The following is a 23,439-nucleotide window of genomic DNA, read 5'->3' as shown; positions in this document are numbered from 1 at the left end:
GACCCTTGTGAAGCTGATATCACCTCACGTTTTTCCGGTTGCTGTATTATATGTAATGAATACAGCCACGGATCCGGTATCCGTCTTTGCGCCTGTTCTGGGTAGTGATTAATGCTACCCGGTTCTCACAATGTCCTTTTTCTCTATCCCTCTTCTCCTCAGGCCGGTGATTTAGGCCTGGTAACAGTCACAGGGCTGTTAGAGATTCAACTGTATGACCTCTCACTTTCAGCTCCTTGGCCCAACTGCCATTTCTTCTCTCAGACCAGAATGGATCAAGGGGAGTCTCTGGAGCTCCCCCTTCTGGCCGGAGGTGGTAGTGCAGTCTTGCTATTTTAGTATTTGTACTTACTGTCAGTAACTATTTTTGTGGCAAACACCCCTAGGGGTGCCACATTCCCCCTTAGTTAAGAACAGTACTCCGGGACTGTGGGACAATAACATTTTGAAATAACAATTAATATGTACAGAGTCTTAAAAATGAAAAGTTACAAAAACCACTCAAGGAAACAAAAATAGAGTTCTGTAAAAAGTCACTTCAAATAGCGTCCATTAAAACAGTTCTATCCTTGAAGGTATTAGGAACGGCACTGTACTTAGTGTCCAGGAATTTAGTTCCATTTTTCCAACGGAGTTATCAATATAAAGTCTAAAGAAAGTTCAAAAAGAGCAAAAAGCAAAGTTCAAAAAGCAGTCTTTCCGGAGCTTTGATTTAGTGCCTCCGGGCTGATAAAAAGTTCAAGAATATGCAATAAGTTCATACAGACAAGTCTCTGTAGGCACTGGGCTTAAACGTTGCAGACTGATAGCAATGACTATACTACATTTTCTGTTTAACTATATACGGCATAACATATATACAATTCACATTATGAGCTTTATAGTTGGTAATCTGCATACCTGGCCGGTAATTGACCCTGGGTACTACGCTGTGATCTACGTAATAGCGGTGTCTCTTCATGTGGTGTACTACTGTCTACTGCGGATGTAGTATCTGCCCGCTCTGCTAAAGATAATTCCACGACTATGGAGTTGGCAAGTCCACCGTGAATGGGATTACTCTGACCAGGAATCTGTTCTTCCTGGCCTGGAACCTCCTGTAGTACGGGGTCAGCCTCTTCCTGTCTTGGGACTTCTGGTATTGGGTTCGGTGTTGGGTAAAAGGCCACCATGGGAACCACTACTGCACCATGGTATGTTAGTAGGGTTTTGGGAAAGTCTCCTATACAGGTGTGATACACTTCCTCTTCTTTTTCCTTTACTGGTTGAACCTGTATGGGTTGAATAACTTCTGGTTCTGGCTGGACAACGTCTGGCTCTTTCAATGCTTCCGGACATAATTTAAGATTGTCTCTTGACACTAGTACAGATGTTAAGCCTCCGTTTTTGCTAATGAGACACATTTTAGGATTATCCACTCTTGTTGGTAAAACTGTGTAGGGTACGGCTTCCCACTGATTGTCCAGTTTATTGGTTCGACGATTTCTCTTGAGCACTTGGTCACCCGGTCTTAATGGGGTCGCTAGAGCATTCTGGTTGAAAGTTCGCTCTTGTCTTTCTCTAGTTTGCTGAAGGCTTCTTTCCACACTCTCTTGCACTTGGCGATACTGCTTTTTCCGTATGATATCCCAATTGGAGTCTTGAACTTCTGCGTCTGGTTTCAGAATTCCCATTTCTAGATCGATTGGTAATTGGCCGGGTCTTGCACGCATAAGGTAAGCTGGGGTGCAGTTGGTGGAGCTCACCGGGACATGATTATACAGATCCACCAAGTCAGGCAATTTCTCTGGCCATTGATTCCTTTCTGTCTCAGGTAAAGTCTTTAGTAGGTCTATTACAATATGGTTCATCTTCTCGCATAAGCCGTTTGTTTGTGGATGATAGGCCGTCGTCCGGATCTTTTTGCAACCATACATATTACAGAATTCTCTGAAGATCTCTGATTCAAAGGCTGTACCTTGGTCGGTGAGAACCTGTTCCGGATATCCATGGGGTCTACAAAAGTACGTTTGGAACGCTTTGGCTGCTGTTTTTGCTGTCAGATCTTTTACGGGTACTACTACCAAGAAACGTGAATAATGGTCCACGATCGTCAAGGCATAGACATAGCCGGACCGGCTTGGTGTCAACTTCACGTGGTCCATGGCTACAAGTTCAAGTGGTTGTTTGGTGATTATGGGCTGCAGTGGTGCTCTTTGGTTCTTTTGATCGTTTCTTCTGAGGTTACACGGGCCACAATTTCTGCACCACTGTTCGATTGACTTTCTCATCCCGACCCAATAAAATCTTTCTCTTAGAAGTACTTCTAACTTTTTCCAACCGAAGTGACCAGCACCATTGTGGTAAGCTTCGAGGACCATTTTCACATCTTGTTTAGGCACAATAATCTGCCAAACCAATTCATGTGTTTTCGGATTGGTGTATCTTCTACAGAGCTTCCCTTGATACAGGAACATTTTGCCTCTCTCTTTCCAGAGTTGATGCGTCTCTTCTGGGGCATCCTCATAGGGATATGCACTTTGCTCAGTCAACAGTTCCTTCACCAACTTCACAGCCGGATTGCTGTCTTGGGTGTCAGCCCATCTATGGTGTGCTAACGGATTAAAATTCACCTCTTGTTGTTTCTGATAGGTACTTGACTGATGATGTTTTGCCTTGGGACGATGGAAGGCTGGTAGTTCAATTTCTTCAAGCTCCCCCGTTTCCTCTTCTACATCTCTCAAGTGTGGCATCCGGGATAGGGCATCGGCATTTCCATTCTTGCGACCTGCTCGATACTTGATTATGAAGTTGTAATTAGATAACCGGGCTATCCATCGCTGTTCTAACGCACCTAATTTGGCTGTGTCCAGGTGGGTCAACGGATTGTTGTCAGTATAGACAATAAATTCTGCAGCGGCCAGATAGTGTTTGAAACGCTCCGTCACAGCCCAAACTACTGCCAGTAGTTCCAATATGAAGGAGCTGTAATTTTCTGAATTTCTTTCAGTAGGCCGGAGCTTTCTACTTGCAAAGGCGATGACTTTCTCCCGACCTTCTTGCTTTTGTGACAGCACCGCTCCTAGTCCCACATTACTGGCATCGGTGTAGAGGATGAAAGGTTTATGGTAATCTGGGTATGCCAGAACCTCTTCTCCGGTTAGTGCCTTCTTTAGTTGTTCAAAGGAGTCTTCCCTTTCGTCGTTCCACTGAAAAGGAGGGTTTCGGTTTGAAGGTTTCTTCGTCTGCCCTACCAAGGTGTCTTGCAAGGGTGCTGCCAACTTGGTAAATCCTTTTATAAATCTGCGATAGTAACCCACCAATCCCAGGAATTGTCTCACTTCTTTTGCGCTGGTAGGTCTTGGCCAATCCCTTATGGCGCTTATTTTCTCGGGATCTGGTGCTACTCCCTCCGAACTCACGATGTGTCCCAGGTACTGTACCTTTGGCTTGAGAAGGTGACATTTGGATGGCTTGACTTTCATGCCATACCTGGATAAGGCTTCGAACACTTCTGCCAGGTCTATTAAGTGTTGTTCGTAAGTCTTTGAGTAGACGATCACATCATCTAGGTACAGGAGGACGGTCTCAAAGTTCTTGTGTCCGAGGCAGCATTCCATCAGCCGCTGGAAGGTACCGGATGCGTTGCAGAGTCCGAACGGCATGCGATTAAATTCACATAGACCCATTGGTGTGGTGAATGCCGTCTTTTCCTTATCTCTCTCAGCCACAGGGACTTGCCAATACCCGCTTGTTAAGTCTAAGGTGGAAAAATAATTAGCAGATTTCAAAGCAGTTAAGGACTCTTCTATCCTAGGCAAGGGGTAGGCGTCTTTATGGGTGATGTTATTAATCTTCCGGTAGTCTACGCACATTCTCATGGTTCCGTCCTTTTTTTTGACAATCACTAGAGGGGCCGCCCAGGGGCTACAGCTGTCTCTTATTACCCCGGCCTGTTTCATTTCCCTCAGCATATCTTTTGCACATTGATAGTGAGCGGGCGGTATGGGTCTATATCTTTCTTTTATTGGGGGATGGTCACCTGTGGGGATTGTGTGTTCTACCCCTTCTATCCGTCCAAAGTCCAATGGGTGTTTACTGAAGACTTGTTCATATTCCGTCACTAGCCTATACACCCCTTGTTTTTGATGGGTAGGTGTTGAATTTATGCCCACGTGTAGCTGTTGGCACCAATCCTCCAATTCTCCATCTGAGCCGTTGCCTTCCACCTGACAGGTTGGTTCTAAGGGCTCAATGGTTGTGATGGCATTGTTGTCAACAGTATATAGCTTTGCCATTGTAGCATACCTTGGCAAAGTGACCTCTTCCTCTCCACAGTTCAAAAGTCGTACCGGCACTCGTCCCCGGTGTACCTCGACTATCCCTCGTGCTGTGAGTATAGTGGGCCTGCTGTCGGTGTACACTGGTTCTATTAAGGCTTGATAATCTCGTCCCTTAGTACCAATGGCTGCTCTACACCATACCAGCATTTCTGTTTTTGGTGGGATTACAATAGACGTTGGATCACTTACCCTCACACTGCCGATTTCTCCACCTGCAACTTCTACCTGTTGCCTTAACATCAATACTTTTATTTCCCTCCGGAGAACTCTCTGCTGGCAGGATTGGGCAGTTTCAGCAATTTGCTGTAAGACAGAAATGACTTCGGAAAAGCAGTTCTCTAACACATTCATTCCTATCAATACAGTTGGTTCACAGTTCCGCCGGTCAACATCAACAACAATTATACCCTGTTTCTTCAGTTCTACTTTACCAATCTTTATGGTCATCTCCCTGAATCCTAGTTTCGGTACCAACTTACCATTACTGGCCCATATATCTAGTTCAACATCAGAGGGCCCTTTATCAATATCTGCATCAGCCCAGTACCTCTTATAAAGGATATACGGTATAGATGAAATCTGGGAACCTGTGTCCAGCAAAGCGTTGAGGGGAATTCCGTCCAGCACGATAGGGATAATGGGTCGTCCTCCGATGTACCTGTCGTGCCAGGGTGTTGGGCCTTGAAAGTTCATTCCTGCGAAGCGGCCCGCATTCCCAGGGGATTCCCGTTTAAATCACAATCTCGTGCAAAGTGGCCCGGCTGCTGGCAACGGCGGCAAATGGGCTGTCCATCCGGTTGGTAGCGGTCGCGGGGTCGTCCTCTCAATGTCGGGTATCTCCGGGGTCTCATCCATGGAACATCCTCTCTACAGTTTGCCAACTCCATCTTGTGTCCTCTCATCTCCTGCATGGTTTTAGCCATTGAAGCAACAACATCAGCTAAAGAGTCAAGCTTTTGTTGAAGAGCCTCATTAGTACTGGGCCCCAGGGGCTTAGCAATGGCCCCAGACATAGCTGATGTCACTGGCACTCCCTGTTGTTGAGGTGCCTCTGCCATGGGTTGCGCAGGATCCTGATCCCGAGGTGCCTCTGCCAGCTGGAGACGTATAGCGCTCTCCTTTAATTGGGCAAATGTCAATTCAGGGTTCTTAAAAACAAGCATGCTCACATGCCCCCGGTGAGAAGGGGTGTAGAGTCCCTCAATAAATTGATCTCTTAGCAGTTTATCCGCTCCGGTGTTAAAAATGGGTTCAGCCAGTGTAAGTGATTTAAGGGCTTCCTGCAGGTTTAAGGCAAAGTCTCTCACGCCCTCATTAGCTTTTTGTTTGCAACTAAAGAATCGTATTTTAGCTTTGCTGCTGGCCGTGGTTTCAAATGTAGCTTTTAATCCAGCAAATATGCGTTCAACAGTGCCTTTTAGATCAGCTGCCCATGCTGTGACTTCTCGCTTAGCATGGCCACTTAACTGCATCATCAGGAGACTAACACGCTGAACTTCACCCACAGGGAACATGTCAAAATGGGCCAGCATCTTTTCTCTGAAATCGTCAAGGGTATTAGGCTCACCTTCATACATTGGAAGCCATGGGCCACCCGGGGTATATGGCATCAGCACCGGCATGATGGGCGCCACTCCTTGCACCGCTGCGCTGCCGGACTCTCTATTGACACTCTGTCTTTCAGCTGCATTAGCGTTGCCGAGTGCTGCGGCGTCTCCGTGCTGCGACATACTGTGCCCCCTTAGTTAATCCGGACCCTTCCGGTCCTCCGCTTCCGTCGGGATAGTGTAGATTCGTTCCACTGTGCAGCAGGATCGATTTTCCCCTTGCTCTGATGTCAGAGCGCTCAGCTTGGTGCCGCCCACAATGACACGCCCCCTGCTGCTCCCACCCACCGCGCTCTGTAATGGCGGATTCTGAAGTTTTTCAGTTAGACTGGGGCTCAGGTGATGGCGTAGCTCAATTAACAGTCTCGTGCCTAACGGTTATGAAGTGATTACCTCAGGGGATGGCGGCCATCTTTACTCCATTATAACCAATGGGGAAAAGTCACTTTCAATAGTTTTCAATGGGGAATGGATTTTTCTTTAATAAAGTCAATTTTCAAGATTTTTCATCCCAGTTTTCACAGTTTTGGGCTCCAATCACGGCACACAATACCCGGTATACGGGCTGGCTAGATCCTGTTCGTGACGCCAATTGTGACGCCCAGGAGACCGGGATACCCAGCACCGGACCAATGGAGTCTGTCTCTTGAGGGGGATGTCACGGGTGGCTTGACCCGGTGCTGTGGCCTCAGGCAATGCACAGTGTAAGGGGTATCATGAGGGGACAGGCACTTACTTGATCAGCAGCAGGTTCTCCCAGCGGTGATGATCCTGATCCTGGATAGATGGCTATTGTCCAAATGAAAGACTGAGGCACTGAAACGTTTAACCAGTTTACTTTAACATAAAAGGATTTACAACCAGTCCTGTCACCGGAGTCTGTATGGGAACTCTGAGTTACTTTGACCCTGCCGGGGTCTTCGCCTCTTATTGTGCGCAATTTCTGTGTGGCCCTGCTGCTGTATGTGAACTGGCTGCCGGCCCAATCTGTCCCCTCCGGGTCCTGGTTCGACGGGCAACCCGAGTCCTTTTATCGGTTTACCCCCTCTGGGAGTACCGCTGAACTCTGTGTCTGTTGCTGCGTCCGACCCTAGTGAAGCTGATATCACCTCACGTTTTTCCGGTTGCTGTATTATATGTAATGAATACAGCCACGGATCCGGTATCCGTCTTTGCGCCTGTTCTGGGTAGTGATTAATGCTACCCGGTTCTCACAATGTCCTTTTTCTCTATCCCTCTTCTCCTCAGGCTGGTGATTTAGGCCTGGTAACAGTCACAGGGCTGTTAGAGATTCAACTGTATGACCTCTCACTTTCAGCTCCTTGGCCCAACTGCCATTTCTTCTCTCAGACCAGAATGGATCAAGGGGAGTCTCTGGAGCTCCCCCTTCTGGCCGGAGGTGGTAGTGCAGTCTTGCTATTTTAGTATTTGTACTTACTGTCAGTAACTATTTTTGTGGCAAATACCCCTAGGGGTGCCACAAATGGATTCAATGACATTTCAACTTGTTGCAGAATCCAACCAGAGGAGCAGCACTTTTAGACCTAATACTATCTAATAGACCTGACAGAATAACAAATCTGCAGGTGGTCGGGCATCTAGGAAATAGCGACCACAATATTGTACAGTTTCACCTGTCTTTCACTAGGGGGACTTGTCAGGGAGTCACAAAGACACTGAACTTTAGGAAGGCAAAGTTTGACAAGCTTAGAGATGCCCTTGATCTGGTAGACTGGGACAATATCCTCAGAAATAAGAATACAGATAATAAATGGGAAATGTTTAAGAACATCCTAAATAGGCAGTGTAAGCGGTTTATACCTTGTGGGAATAAAAGGACTAGAAATAGGAAAAACCCAATGTGGCTAAACAAAGAAGTAAGACAGGCAATTAACAGTAAAAAGAAAGCATTTGCACAACTAAAGCAGGATGGCACCATTGAAGCTCTAAAAAACTATAGGGAGAAAAATACTTTATCTAAAAAACTAATTAAAGCTGCCAAAAAGGAAACAGAGAAGCACATTGCTAAGGAGAGTAAAACTAATCCCAAACTGTTCTTCAACTATATCAATAGTAAAAGAATAAAAACTGAAAATGTAGGCCCCTTAAAAAATAGCGAGGAAAGAATGGTTGTAGATGACGAGGAAAAAGCTAACATATTAAACACCTTCTTCTCCACGGTATTCACGGTGGAAAATGAAATGCTAGGTGAAATCCCAAGAAACAATGAAAACCCTATATTAAGGGTCACCAATCTAACCCAAGAAGAGGTGCGAAACCGGCTAAATAAGATTAAAATAGATAAATCTCCGGGTCCGGATGGCATACACCCACGAGTACTAAGAGAACTAAGTAATGTAATAGATAAACCATTATTTCTTATTTTTAGGGACTCTATAGCGACAGGGTCTGTTCCGCAGGACTGGCGCATAGCAAATGTGGTGCCAATATTCAAAAAGGGCTCTAAAAGTGAACCTGGAAATTATAGGCCAGTAAGTCTAACCTCTATTGTTGGTAAAATATTTGAAGGGTTTCTGAGGGATGTTATTCTGGATTATCTCAATGAGAATAACTGTTTAACTCCATATCAACATGGGTTTATGAGAAATCGCTCCTGTCAAACCAATCTAATCAGTTTTTATGAAGAGGTAAGCTATAGGCTGGACCACGGTGAGTCATTGGACGTGGTATATCTCGATTTTTCCAAAGCGTTTGATACCGTGCCGCACAAGAGGTTGGTACACAAAATGAGAATGCTTGGTCTGGGGGAAATTGTGTGTAAATGGGTTAGTAACTGGCTTAGTGATAAAAAGCAGAGGGTGGTTATAAATGGTATAGTCTCTAACTGGGTCGCTGTGACCAGTGGGGTACCGCAGGGGTCAGTATTGGGACCTGTTCTCTTCAACATATTCATTAATGATCTGGTAGAAGGTTTACACAGTAAAATATCGATATTTGCAGATGATACAAAACTATGTAAAGCAGTTAATACAAGAGAAGATAGTATTCTGCTACAGATGGATCTGGATAAGTTGGAAACTTGGGCTGAAAGGTGGCAGATGAGGTTTAACAATGATAAATGTAAGGTTATACACATGGGAAGAAGGAATCAATATCACCATTACACACTGAATGGGAAACCACTGGGTAAATCTGACAGGGAGAAGGACTTGGGGATCCTAGTTAATAATAAACTTACCTGGAGCAGCCAGTGCCAGGCAGCAGCTGCCAAGGCAAACAGGATCATGGGGTGCATTAAAAGAGGTCTGGATACACATGATGAGAGCATTATACTGCCTCTGTACAAATCCCTAGTTAGACCGCACATGGAGTACTGTGTCCAGTTTTGGGCACCGGTGCTCAGGAAGGATATAATGGAACTAGAGAGAGTACAAAGGAGGGCAACAAAATTAATAAAGGGGATGGGAGAACTACAATACCCAGATAGATTAGCGAAATTAGGATTATTTAGTCTAGAAAAAAGACGACTGAGGGGCGATCTAATAACCATGTATAAGTATATAAGGGGACAATACAAATATCTCGCTGAGGATCTGTTTATACCAAGGAAGGTGACGGGCACAAGGGGGCATTCTTTGCGTCTGGAGGAGAGAAGGTTTTTCCACCAACATAGAAGAGGATTCTTTACTGTTAGGGCAGTGAGAATCTGGAATTGCTTGCCTGAGGAGGTGGTGATGGCGAACTCAGTCGAGGGGTTCAAGAGAGGCCTGGATGTCTTCCTGGAGCAGAACAATATTGTATCATACAATTAGGTTCTGTAGAAGGACGAAGATCTGGGGATTTATTATGATGGAATATAGGCTGAACTGGATGGACAAATGTCTTTTTTCGGCCTTACTAACTATGTTACTATGTTACTATGTTACTATGATGCAAGCATAACACCATCTGTAAAAAAGCTGAAGTTAAATAGAGGATGACTTCTATAAATGAAAAAACACAAGTGAAAATCCACAATAGACAATCTCAAAAGGCGCAAGCTGAAGATTTTACAATGGCACTTCCAGTCTTCTGTCTTGAACATCATTGAAAATCTGTGGCTAGACCTCAAAATAGAAGTGCATGCAAGATGACCCAGGAATCTCACAGAACTGGAAGCATTTTCCAAGGAAGAATGGATGGAAATCCCTCAAACAAGTATTGAAAGACTCTTGACTGGCTACAAAAAAAGCGCTTACAAACTGTGATACTTGCAAAATGCGGTGCTTCTAGGTACTAGCCATGCAGGGTGCCCAAACTTTTGCATAGGCCCATTTTCCTTTTTGTAATTTTTTAAATGCAAAAGATAAAAATGTATATATATATATATATATATATATATATATATATATATATATATATATATACATATATATATATTATTTATTTTCTTTTTTTTGCCTAAAATATAAAGGAAATGTGTCATCTTTAACTTTAGGCCTTTTAGAGATAATTTAATCTTCAACTTGCTTAACTGTTCACAATATGAGTACTTTTGACCAGGGGTGCCCAAACAATTACTTGCCACTGTGTATTATATTAATTTATCCTATTTATGTAGTGCCTTCCTGCTCCACATCATAAATCGACAGGAACAATTCAGCATTAACAAGTTACAACTAGAAGATGAAAAGAGAAATATGGAAGATAAAATCCAGCTGCAACAATATGGATTTCTCCAACGACTTAATCCGCAGAATTTCAGGAGGAACGCATTGCAATGTGTTGTATGTTACAGATAACATCTCCCAAAGGCAGGTGATTTGCCGGCTGCTACAGCACAATCAAAGAACACTACATCTCTAAGTAGAATTGAATGTTCTGTGTCTTTAAGTGAAAGCTGCACTGTTGTTGGGCAAATAAATTTAAACCACTTAACATGGCAGAGAAGGTCAAGCAAGCTTATTAAAGTGATCATAGCGTTACGGCTATTGCGATTGACCGCTGCTCTTTGGAATCGCCAATAATCAGGTGCCGGGAGCTGTGTTTGCTGAGAAAGGTCATCATTCATTTTTCCGAAGCATTAATATCTTTTGTTTGTTTGGCTCAACATGAAACAGGGATCAATAGAGGTAATTCACAGAGCAATTAGCCCCTCATCTGTCAAACCACATCTGGGTGTGTTTAACAGAAAAGGCCTTTGGAAAGGTTTAGAAGGAGGAAAGTGTCTTGGTCCAATCAACAATTTATATGCATGCATGACACATCTTATTTATATCCGAGGGGGATGAAGCCTGTTATACCCTTTGGGACAAATATATTGTAAGCTTCAGACATCATACAGTGACAGAATGTGGTCTCACTGCACACTGACCTGGACAGATTGCTCTCACCCCTGTATCCTTTCTGTGTTAAAGAGCATTAAAACAGCTCTATCCATTTACACACAGAAAACCCCTCTGCTCTGACATTGAAATTCCTTATGGTACGCTGACCAGTCTTTGCCATTAATGCAAAGTACTTATGAAAAATTCATTCATGAGGGCAGCAGTGTACATAACACATAAAAGCAACATGTAATTTGCAAACCAAGATAGCAAGATAGCAAGCAACATATATACTGTAACACAGGGCATTTCTTCATTTTACCCACTGTGCACCCTTCTTAGAATTGTCTTGTTCCAAAACATTGGTGCACACTATAGTCAATTTGCCAAAACAGTATTTTTGCAGCCTTGATAAAAAAACAATATTTGCTTAAGCCAAGGCAAGAAGTTTCATGTTTTACTTGTATAGTTTGATGGATCGGTAAAGGAATGGGTTTGGTGTTGTACATGAGACGAACTGCTTTACAAGAGAGTTGAAGTAAGGTAGAACCATAGAAATAATATTCAATGATAGGGAAATGAGCTGCACAGTCATTCACAATTTGTAAAAATTAGTTCATGCTTTATTGAAGTTTCATTAAATCTTGGAATCCAAAAAGTACATATGAAATCCTGACACATTTCTGGCGTCCAAGCTCCCTTAGTCATAGGACATGACTAAGAGCGCATGGACGCCAGGAACGCGTCAGGTAATTTATATATACTTTTTTTTTACAACTTGTGGACAGATGTGCCGCTCATTTCTCTATCTTTGAATCTTTGACTGAACTTCAGCAGCAGGATCAACACACAATACACAGATTCCAACCTTCAACATTAGACGACATGGCGTGGTGAGCTCAAAAATCCCCACTGTTCCCCATTTATGAACAGTGAGAGGATGCACAGATGCTACTCAAAGGGAGGTAATGAGCTTGATGTTTTAACAGTCTTGTAAGAGGTAAGAAACAGGATTTAGAAGAGGTAGACAATCGACATTTGCAGAAGTGATAGTTTTGTAGAAGAAACAAAAATGCAGAAGCCACCCATGCATAAAATTCAGAGACTTTTTTTCCAAATAGAGAAAAATAACAGTGTGGTAGTGAATGGCATGCTCCTTTGTATGCACAACAGCCACTTCACGCCAAGCAGGCGCTTCTCCCTGGTCCTGGGTGTTAGGTGTCGAGTTCCCGTCGCTGCACAGGGGGCATCTTGAACCATGTCCGCTGCGGTCTCCCATTCTCCTCCAGCCACAGTGGAGCATGCTAAGCAGAGACATCGATCCAAGCGTCCGGTTCAAGCAGATACTGTGCGTTTGGTTACAGCTGCCTTTCCAGGCTCAGCCTTTGTAACCAGCATTGATCAGCGGCGAGCAGACGTTCCAGGGACTAAGATCGCTTCCATTCACTCTGGGTGAGGTCTAAACCCACGTGTGAGCAAGCGTCCATCCGCCATTACTCAGCAGTAGGTTCCATCTCTGCACGGTGGACCCCAAGCTGTGAACGCACCTCTTATCTCCCTCTATATTATTTGGTGCATTCCGCCAGCCCTAACTCCGGGTGAGTTCCTCACAGGTGACTGCTGTAATTTATTTTCTTCTACGATACTATTGGACTATATATATTTATTGCCGAGCACAATCAAAAGTGAACGGGATAACATGTTTTATCTGGCCTACTGATAATTTTTCTTTCTATTGGACTGTTTTCAGAAGTGAGTTTACAGTGGGTTTTACCAATATGTGCAACCGTTTATTAGCATTCTCCTTGATAGAACCTTCTCCACTCAGTTTCAGTGTCTGTATAACTTTCTCAGCAGGAGGTCTCTCAAATACAACCCCACCTCTGGTCTCATTGGCATAAAACGTCTGAAGTAGCTTGTTTGAAGCATTTCTCACTCATATGGCCAACCCATCAGTTTCCACATCACTTTCAAAGACACTGGCTATCTTCTCTTTAATGGTGGTAATCTCTTTTGGTCTGGTCTCCTCCACCTGAAAAATACAATTACTCATTCAGAATATCCTCATTAGGCTACACTTATAGGAAGATAAAAATATTAAAGCTTTTAGAATGTAGAGATGAATAATATGTGCATCCTTAATGATAAAATTAGGGGATGTGTTTTTAATGTTTAACCCCTTTCTAACCTCGGACGGGATAGTACGTCCGAGGTCAGATCTCCTGCTTTGATGCGGGCTCCGGCGGTGAGCTCGTATCAAAGCCGGGACATGTCAGTTGTTTTGTACAGCTGACATGTGCCCACAATCACGGCGGGTGGAATCGCTATCCACCCGCCACTATTAACTAGTTAAATGCCGCTGTCAAATGCTGACAGCGGCATTTAACTAGCGCTTCAGGCCATTGGGCCAGAACTGCGCGCATCGCAGACCCCTGTCACGTGATCGGGGGTCAGCGATGCATCGGCATGACAACCAAGGGTGTATTGAAGACCTCTATGGTTGTTGGTGCCTGATTGCTGTGAGTGCCACCCTGTGGTCAGTGCTCATAGCAATGCAGTAATTCTACTACATAGCTCCTATGTAGCAGAGATGATCAGGCTATGCCAGATTCCAGCCTCCCATGGAGGCTATTGAAGCATGGCAAAAGTAAAAAAAAAGGTTTTAAAAAATATGAAAAAAAAAGTTTAAATCACCCCACTTTTGCCCCATTCAAAATATAACAATAAAAAAAATAAAAATCAAACCTACACATATTTGCTATCGGCGAGTTTAGAATTTCCCAATCTATCGATAATAAAAGGATTAACCTGATTGCTAAATGGCATAGCGAGAAAAAAATCGAAACGCCAGAAGTAAGTTTTTTTGGTTGCTGCGACATTGCATTAAAATGCAATAATGTGCAATCAAAAGAACGTATCCCCAAAATGGTATCATTAAAAATGTCAGCTTGGCGTGCAAAAAATAAGCCCTCACCTAACCCTCAGATCATAAAAAATAGAGATGCTACGGGTATCAAAAAATTGTGAAATTTTTATTTTTTTTGGTAAAGTTTCGAATTTTTTTACCACTTAGATAAAAAATAGCCTAGACATGTTTTGTGTCTATGAACTCATAATAACCTGGAAAATCAAAATGGCTGGTCAGTTTTAGCATTTAGTGAACCTATAAAAAAACAAGTGTGGGATTGCACTTTTTTTTGCAATTTCACAGCACTTGGAATTTTTTTTCCTATTTTCTAGTACAAGAGATGCTAAAACCAATGATGTCATTCAAAAATACAACTTGCCGCGCAAAAAATAAGCCCTCCCGTGGCCATATTGATGGAAAAATAAAAAAGTGATGGCTCTGGGAAGGAGGGGAGCGAAAACCGAAAATGCAAAACCGAAAAAAGCTGGGGTCATGAAGGGGTTAAAAAAATTAGAAAACGGCAATAAGAAATGCTGCAGGGTATCACTTGACATCGCTACATTTTTACAGACTGTTTTTGGTGTTTTGCTGCACATACCTGATCTTGAACACAGTTGTACACAATCCATGGCTAACCGTATCATTTCATTATACATTCCAATTAGTTGCGTCCTGGTTTTACAGATGACCATATTTTCAGCCCAAGTGTGATCTGACAAAACATTGGCTCACACTCGGAAGCATGTTATGCTATGGAGCTGGGCACATGTCAGATTTTTTTCCTGGGGCAGAGCATGTGCGACTTGCATCCTGTATTCGAATCGCACTTGGCCATGCAAGTCAATGAGTTTGTGGAAAACATCAGACCACAGTTAGATAACATTTGAGCCCAGTGTGATTTTGATGGCCTGACAGAATGAAGAAGATGGAGATTTTTTTCTTCATCTTCTCCGCATCTAAGAAAATCAGATCATATTGTGATCAAACTCTGATTACAGTGTGATCAGAGTGTGATTAGCATAATCCACCCAGTTCTCTCAGGTGAGAGAAAATATTCTGGTGTGACCCTATCCTTAGTGTATTTCATATAGGAGAATATGAATATGTGATTGACGTCAGAAATGTGTTGATCAGAAGCGTTATGGATATTAATACTATTGAAGATTTTTACTGCTACAATAGTTAGGAGCTTCTCAAACTGTAAAGAATAATGGGACATCATCCATGAACAATATATTAAAATATTTCATTTGAATTTAGAGTTGCCAATATAATGAAAACTTGAAGTAAAGACAAAAATCAAAGTCGATGTAAGTAGAAGGAAAAGTCAGGAACTTAAGAAGTTTGAGTGGCAGGGAAAGTGTAAAACCCTCTGGACCCCTGAAATCTGATTTTAACCAGATGTCCTGGAAGAACAAATTCCTGGATTTTATATTTCATTACTATTGAAATTAATATATTAACACTTATCAATTATTTCTTAGTTACTAAGTGTTCAATGAAGTCGAGTCCCAAATTAATAATTTGTCATAATAAAAAAGTGTTTGTATATCTATAAAAGTTATAATTTTTTTTAACACTGCTCATATTTGATCTAGAAACTTTATTCACAGTTTCCATCAACATTTTTTGCCAGATTTCACAGCAGGATGGAATCCATTGTAGTTAGGTTGTTTTATGATGGTCTTATGATAGCCTAACTTGTTCAGATCCAGTGAAAGGTTCAGTCTTAGGCCGGCGTCACACTTGGCGTAAGACAATACGGTCCGTATATTACGGCCGTAATACGCTGAAAAGTCCCCAAAAAAGTGGTCCGTAGCTCCTCCGTAGGCAGGGTGTGTCAGCGTATTTTGCGCATGGCATCCTCCGTATGTAATCCGTATGGCATCCGTACTGCGTGTTTTTCTCGCAGGCTTGCAAAACCAACACACGGCTATACAAGGGATCCATGTGTTAAAAAAAAAATTATATATATATACAGTTAGGGCCAGAAATATTTGGACAGTGACACAATTTTCGCGAGTTGGGCTCTGCATGCCACCACATTGGATTTGAAATGAAACCTCTACAATAGAATTCAAGTGCAGATTGTAACGTTTAATTTGAAGGGTTGAACAAAAATATCTGATAGAAAATGTAGGAATTGTACACATTTCTTTACAAACACTCCACATTTTAGGAGGTCAAAAGTAATTGGACAAATAAACATAACCCAAACAAAATATTTTTATTTTCAATATTTTGTTGCAAATCCTTTGGAGGCAATCACTGCCTTAAGTCTGGAACCCATGGACATCACCAAACGCTGGGTTTCCTCCTTCTTAATGCTTTGCCAGGCCTTTACAGCCGCAGCCTTCAGGTCTTGCTTGTTTGTGGGTCTTTCCGTCTTAAGTCTGGATTTGAGCAAGTGAAATGCATACTCAATTGGGTTTAGATCTGGAGATTGACTTGGCCATTGCAGAATGTTCCACTTTTTGGCACTCATGAACTCCTGGGTAGCTTTGGCTGTATGCTTGGGGTCATTGCCCATCTGTACTATGAAGCGCCGTCCAATCAACTTTGCAGCATTTGGCTGAATCTGGGCTGAAAGTATATCCCGGTACACTTCAGAATTCATCCGGCTACTCTTGTCTGCTCTTATGTCATCAATAAACACAAGTGACCCAGTGCCATTGAAAGCCATGCATGCCCATGCCATCACGTTGCCTCCACCATGTTTTACAGAGGATGTGGTGTGCCTTGGATCATGTGCCGTTCCCTTTCTTCTCCAAACTTTTTTCTTCCCATCATTCTGGTACAGGTTGATCTTTGTCTCATCTGTCCATAGAATACTTTTCCAGAACTGAGCTGGCTTCTTGAGGTGTTTTTCTGCAAATTTAACTCTGGCCTGTCTATTTTTGGTATTGATGAATGGTTTGCATCTAGATGTGAACCCTTTGTATTTACTGTCATGGAGTCTTCTCTTTACTGTTGACTTAGAGACAGATACACCTACTTCACTGAGAGTGTTCTGGACTTCAGTTGATGTTGTGAACGGGTTCTTCTTCACCAAATTAAGTATTTGTTGTCATCCGTGGACGCCCAGGCCTTTTTGAGTTCCCAAGCTCACCAGTCAATTCCTTTTTTTTCAGAATGTACCCAACTGTTGATTTTGCTACTCCAAGCATGTCTGCTATCTCTCTGATGGATTTTTTCTTTTTTTTCAGCCTCAGGATGTTCTGCTTCACCTCAATTGAGAGTTCCTTTGACCGCATGTTGTCTGCTCACAGCAACAGCTTCCAAATGCAAAACCACACACCTGGAATCCACCCCTGACCTTTTAACTAATTCATTGATTACAGGTTAACGAGGGAGACGCCTTCAGAGTTAATTGCAGCCCTTAGAGTCCATTGTCCAATTACTTTTGGTCCCTTGAAAAAGAGGACGCTATGCATTACAGAGCTATGATTCCTAAACCCTTTCTCCGATTTGGATGTGGAAACTATCATATTGCAGCTGGGAGTGTGCACTTTCAGCCCATATTATATATATAATTGTATTTCTGAACATGTTTTTGTAAACAGCTAAAATAACAAAACTTGTGTCACTGTCCAAATATTTCTGGCCCTAACTGTATATACTGTCTATATATATATATATATATATATATGTCATTAACCCTTCATTACCCCATATCCCACCGCTACATGGGAATGGGAAGAGAGTGGCCAAGTGCCAGAATAGGCGCATCTTCCCATGTGCCTTTTCTGGGGTGGCTGGGGCAGATGTTTTTAGCCAGGGGGGCCAATAACCATGGACCCTCTCCAGGCTATTAATATCTGCCCTCAGTCACTGGCTTTACTACTCTGGCGGAGAAAATTGCGCGGGAGCCCACGCCAATTTTTTTCGCCATTTAACCCTTTATTTTAGTAGATAGAACGGCCAAATTTTGCATATACACACTACTAACATTAGTAGTGTGGAATATGCAAAAAAAAAGGTGATATGAGATGGTTTACTGTATGTAAACCATGTCTCATATCATGTCGGGTTTAGGAAGGAGATAGCAAAAGCCGGCAATTGAATTACCGGCTTTAAAGCTATCTAGCGCTGTATTAAGTAATAATATATATACATATATGTGTCTCACTGACATTTATATATATATACCTATTCTATGTGTACACATTTATTCTACCTATTCTCCTGGAAGCTGTCAGTGTGATTTTACTGTACACCGCACTGAATTACCGGCTTTTCTCTCTAACACCGCTGCGTATTTCTCGCAAGTCACACTGCTGGTCCGTGTGTAATCCGTATTTTTGGGGCTTCCATAGACTTTCATTGGCGTTTTTTTGCGCAATACGGTGACAAACGCAGCATGCTGCGATTTTCTACGGCCGTAGAAAGCCGTATAATACTGATCAGTAAAATACGGCAGATAGGAGCAGGGGCATAGAGAATAATTGTGCCATTTGTTTTGCGAGTTTTATGGACGTATTTTCTGCGCTCTTACGTCCGTAAAACTCGCAAGTGTGATGGCGGCCTTAAAGGGAACTCGTCAGAAAGTTTTTACACCCCAAGCTAATGTCATCTATGTAAATCACTGTAATGTTGAATAAATACACACCTTTGTTTAAGAAATCCTTGATTCCATTTGTAAGAAGTCTATTCGTGTACAAAAAAAAAAAATCCATGCTAACTTTTATATAGATGAGCTGCAAGTTCAGCAAGTATGGCAGTGCAACTCTCTGGACTCTCTCCCTATTTCCCCGATCTCCACCTATCAGTGACTGACATGTCACTATTGTCTCCCTCGCTCAAGAACTTCCTGAGAAACGCATACGCTGTAAGGTCCCGATATCAATGCAAGATCCAGAAAATCAATCTGCGCAGGTGCCGTCATTCCCTGGGGTGGCGCATGTGCAGATTGAAGAAGATCTCTGTCAGTGTGGAAACAACTCTTTCAGCCCAAGACCACTGATAATTATCAACTAACCCACCATTTACTCTGTGACTCAACTATCAAGCCCCACCAAGCAAAAGAGTAAAACTGTCCTCTGCTCCAAAGCAATTTCAACAGGCAAGCTCTTCCCATAGCCTTCTATAGAATCCTAATATACATGCCCTATTTCTGATCCATCACATTCATTCATGACATTGTTCAGACCAACGTTTTTGGTAACCAGGGAGCATGCCGTACCGGAAGAGTGCAATCTGTAGTCTTAGGGGTGCATCCGATGTCTTCCAGTGGGCCAGCTCTAATAGACATTTTGGTATTTTCTCGCACACCAAATATAATTGCATTGCGGGCTAGATTTGGTCTGCAGGCCTGAGTTTGACATCTATGCTTCCTCATACTGTTACACTCAGCAATGCCACAAAAAAGTACCCTCTGTTATCCTGCTGGACCTGCAAAAAAAAATAATGATTAAAAATAAATAAAATACGTAGTTCAGAAAAACATATATACAATGATGTAGTCGGTACAGATAATTAAAGTCTCATCCTCACGAAACTTTAGTGCTTAAAGAAAACATGCAACAAAAAAAGGTACCGTACATAGGCAGTCCTATGTCTGAGACGATGGTTTGTTTCTTATTTTGTTTTGTTTTTAATATTCTCACTCCTTAGAGTACATCATAAAGTTGCCTACTCTCCATATTTTACAGCTATTGGCAATATCTTACATAAGTGTGTATGTACTATTTTTTAACCGTGCATTTTGAAAAAAAGAAAATATGAAAATAGTCGTTATTAAGTCAGTATTTTGATTAGTCAGGAGGAGCTGAAATAATGAGCATTACTAGGTATACAGTAAAAGTACTACTGAGCAAATCAGTGCAGTGCATGTGATTTTACCATTTGTAGTCCGCAGTGGGCAGTCTCCTAATGGACTTTCCACATTAAAAAGCACACATCATTGGTCTCAGTGTCTCTGTCTGCTGCAATAATGCTGTATCAGGCCTTTCCCAATTCTATCAATATAATCTAAACTGCATTCCAAGAAGCTTCACAGAGACCTGAGTGCTAATGAAATGATATACTCACAACTGTGCTCCATGCTGACTTCAGCTGTACAATACACAAGAGGCCACTTGTTACTGGGATAAAAGCTTCATTCCTAATTTGGATTTGTATACAATAAAATGCATTGGTCATTTCCCAAAAATCATCTGTGTAAATTCTAGTGGGAAGCCAAATAGTTTGCAATTAGCAGCTAGGTTATGAATGCTCAATCGACGGTCATAAAAATACAAATATTCACTTAGAGGTTTTAGATATGAATAAATATTATCTCTATTTTTTTTTCTTACCTGTTTAATTCAGATATAGGAATATGAACTAGATGTGGATATACATATATTTATATCTACTATATAATGGTCTAAGGGTCACTTCCATTTGTCCTTCTGTCTGTCTGTCTGTCTGTCACGGTTATTCATTCGCTGATTGGTCTCGACAGCTGCATGTCATGGCTGCCGCGACCAATCAGCGACGGGCACAGTCCGGAAGAAAATGGCCGCTCCTTACTTCCCGCAGTCAGTGCCTGTCGCCCGCATACTCCCCTCCGGTCACCGCTAACACATGGTTAATGCCGGCGGTAACGGACCGCGTTATGCTGTGGGTAACGCACTCCGTTACCGCTGCTATTAACCCTGTGTGTCCCCAACTTTTTACTATTGACGCTGCCTATGCAGCATCAATAGTAAAAATGTAATGTTAAAAATAATAATTAAAAAAAACCTGCTATACTCACCCTCCGTAGTCGCTCGCGCCGGCCGCCATCTTCCGTTGCAGGTTCCGGTGGCAAAGATGGTATGGGCGAAGGACCTGCCATGAAATCATGGTCATGTGACCGCGACGTCATCACAGGTCCTGCGCTCATACCAACCCTGGGACCGGAAGCTGCCATGGACTACAAGAGGCCCTCGGAAAGGTGAGTATATGTTTATTTTTTATTTTTTAAACTGTGACAAACCTGGCTGGGCAATATACTACGTAGCTCTGTGCTGCATACTACTTCACTGTGCAATATACTACGTGGCTCTGTGCTGTATACTATGTCACTGGGCAATATACTACGTGACTGGCCAATATACTACGTGGCTCTCTGCTGTATACTACGTCGCTGTGCAATATAATGCAAACAGGAAAAGAAATCCAGCTTCCAAAAATATCAAAAGCGCTTTGAAAAAGAACTCATTGTTCGAAACGCGTAGCCTGCTGCTACTCATTCTCCTGTGAACCATGTCATTGGACTTTGGATTTTATCCTCAATAAATTTTGATATTTTTGGAAGCTGGATTTCTTTTCCTGTTTGCCTTATCGTTCCACGTGATGACTGCACGGTATCCGGGCTTCCCCAAAACAAATGCCTAATAGGTGAGCTGGTTTTTCACTATTTTTCGCCGTGCAATATACTATGTGGCTCTGTGCTGTATACTACGTCACTGGGCAATGGACTACGTCACTGGGCAATATACAACGTGGCTGCACAATATACTACGTCACTAAGCAATATACTATGTAACTGGGCAATATACTACGTGGCTGGGCAATATACTACATCACTGGGCAATATACTACGTAACTGGGCAATATACTACGTAACTGGGCAATATACTACGTGGCTCTGTGCTGTATACTACGTCACTGGGCAATATACTACATCACTGGGCAATATACAACGTGGCTGCACAATATACTACGTCACTAAGCAATATACTATGTAACTGGGCAATATACTACGTGGCTGGGCAATATACTACGTGGTTGGGCAATATACTACATGGCTGGGCAATATACTATGTGACTGGGCAATATACTACATCAATGGGCAATATACTGCGTCACTGGGCAATATACTACGTGGCTGCACAATATACTATGTCACTAGGCAATATACTACGTAACTGGGCAATATACTACGTGGCTGCTCAATATACTATGTCAATAGGCAATATACTACGTAACTGGGCAATATACTATGTGGCTGGGCAATATACTACGTCACTGGGCAATATACCACGTGGTTGGGCAATATACTATGTGGCTGGGCATAATACTAGGTGACTGGGCAATATACTACGTGGTTGGGCAATATACCATGTGGCTGGGCAATATACTACGTGATAGGGCAATATACTACGTGACTGTGCAATATACTATGTGGCTGGGCAATATGCTACATGGTTGGGCAATATACTACATCACTGGGCAATATACTACGTCACTGGGCAATATACTACGTGGCTGCACAATATACTACGTCACTAGGCAATATACTACGTAACTGGGCAATATACTACGTGGCTGCTCAATATACTATGTCACTAGGCAATATACTACGTAACTGGGCAATATACTACGTCACTGGGCAATATACTACGTGATTGGGCAATATACTATGTGGCTGGGCAATATACTACGTGACTGGGCAATATACTACGTGACTGTGCAATATACTATTATTATTATTATTTATTTATATAGCACCATTGATTCCATGGTGCTGTACATGAGAAGGGGTTACATACAAGTTACAAATATCACATACAGTAAACAAACTAACAATGACGGACTGATACAGAGGGGCGAGGATCCTGCCCTTGCGGGCTTACATTCTACAGGATTATGGGGAAGGAGACAGTAGGTTGAGGGTTGCAGGAGCTCCGGTGTTGGTGAGGCGGTAGCTCCGGTGTTGGTGAGGCGGTAGCTCCGGTGTTGGTGAGGCGGTAGCTCCGGTGTTGGTGAGGCGGTAGCTCCGGTGTTGGTGAGGCGGTAGCTCCGGTGTTGGTGAGGCGGTAGCTTCAATAGTGATGAGGCAGCAGCGGTGTCAGTGCAGGCTGTAGGCTTTCCTGAAGAGATGAGTTTTCAGGTTCCGTCTGAAGGATCCGACTGTGGTTGATAGTCGGACGTGTTGGGGCAGAGAGTTCCAGAGGATGGGGGATATTCGGGAGAAGTCTTGGAGGCGATTGGATGAGGAGCGAATAAGTGTGGAGGAGAGAAGTAGGTCTTGGGAGGACCGGAGATCACGTGAGGGAAGATATCGAGAGATTAGTTCAGAGATATATGGAGGAGACAGGTTGTGGATGGCTTTGTAGGTCAGTATTAGCAATTTGAACTGGATACGCTGAGGGAGTGGGAGCCAGTGAAGAGATTTGCAGAGGGGGGAAGTGGAGGAGTAGCGAGGAGAGAGATGGATTAGTCGGGCAGCAGAGTTAAGGATGGACTGGAGAGGTGCAAGTGTGTTAGCAGGGAGGCCACAGAAAAGGATGTTGCAGTAGTCAAGGCGGGAAATGATGAGGGCGTGCACAAGCATTTTAGTAGATTGGGGGTTGAGGAAAGGACGG

The sequence above is a fragment of the Ranitomeya imitator genome, chromosome 4, assembly GCF_032444005.1.
Source record: "Ranitomeya imitator isolate aRanImi1 chromosome 4, aRanImi1.pri, whole genome shotgun sequence".
Classification (NCBI taxonomy): domain Eukaryota; kingdom Metazoa; phylum Chordata; class Amphibia; order Anura; family Dendrobatidae; genus Ranitomeya; species Ranitomeya imitator.
This window is presented reverse-complemented; position numbering follows the sequence as displayed.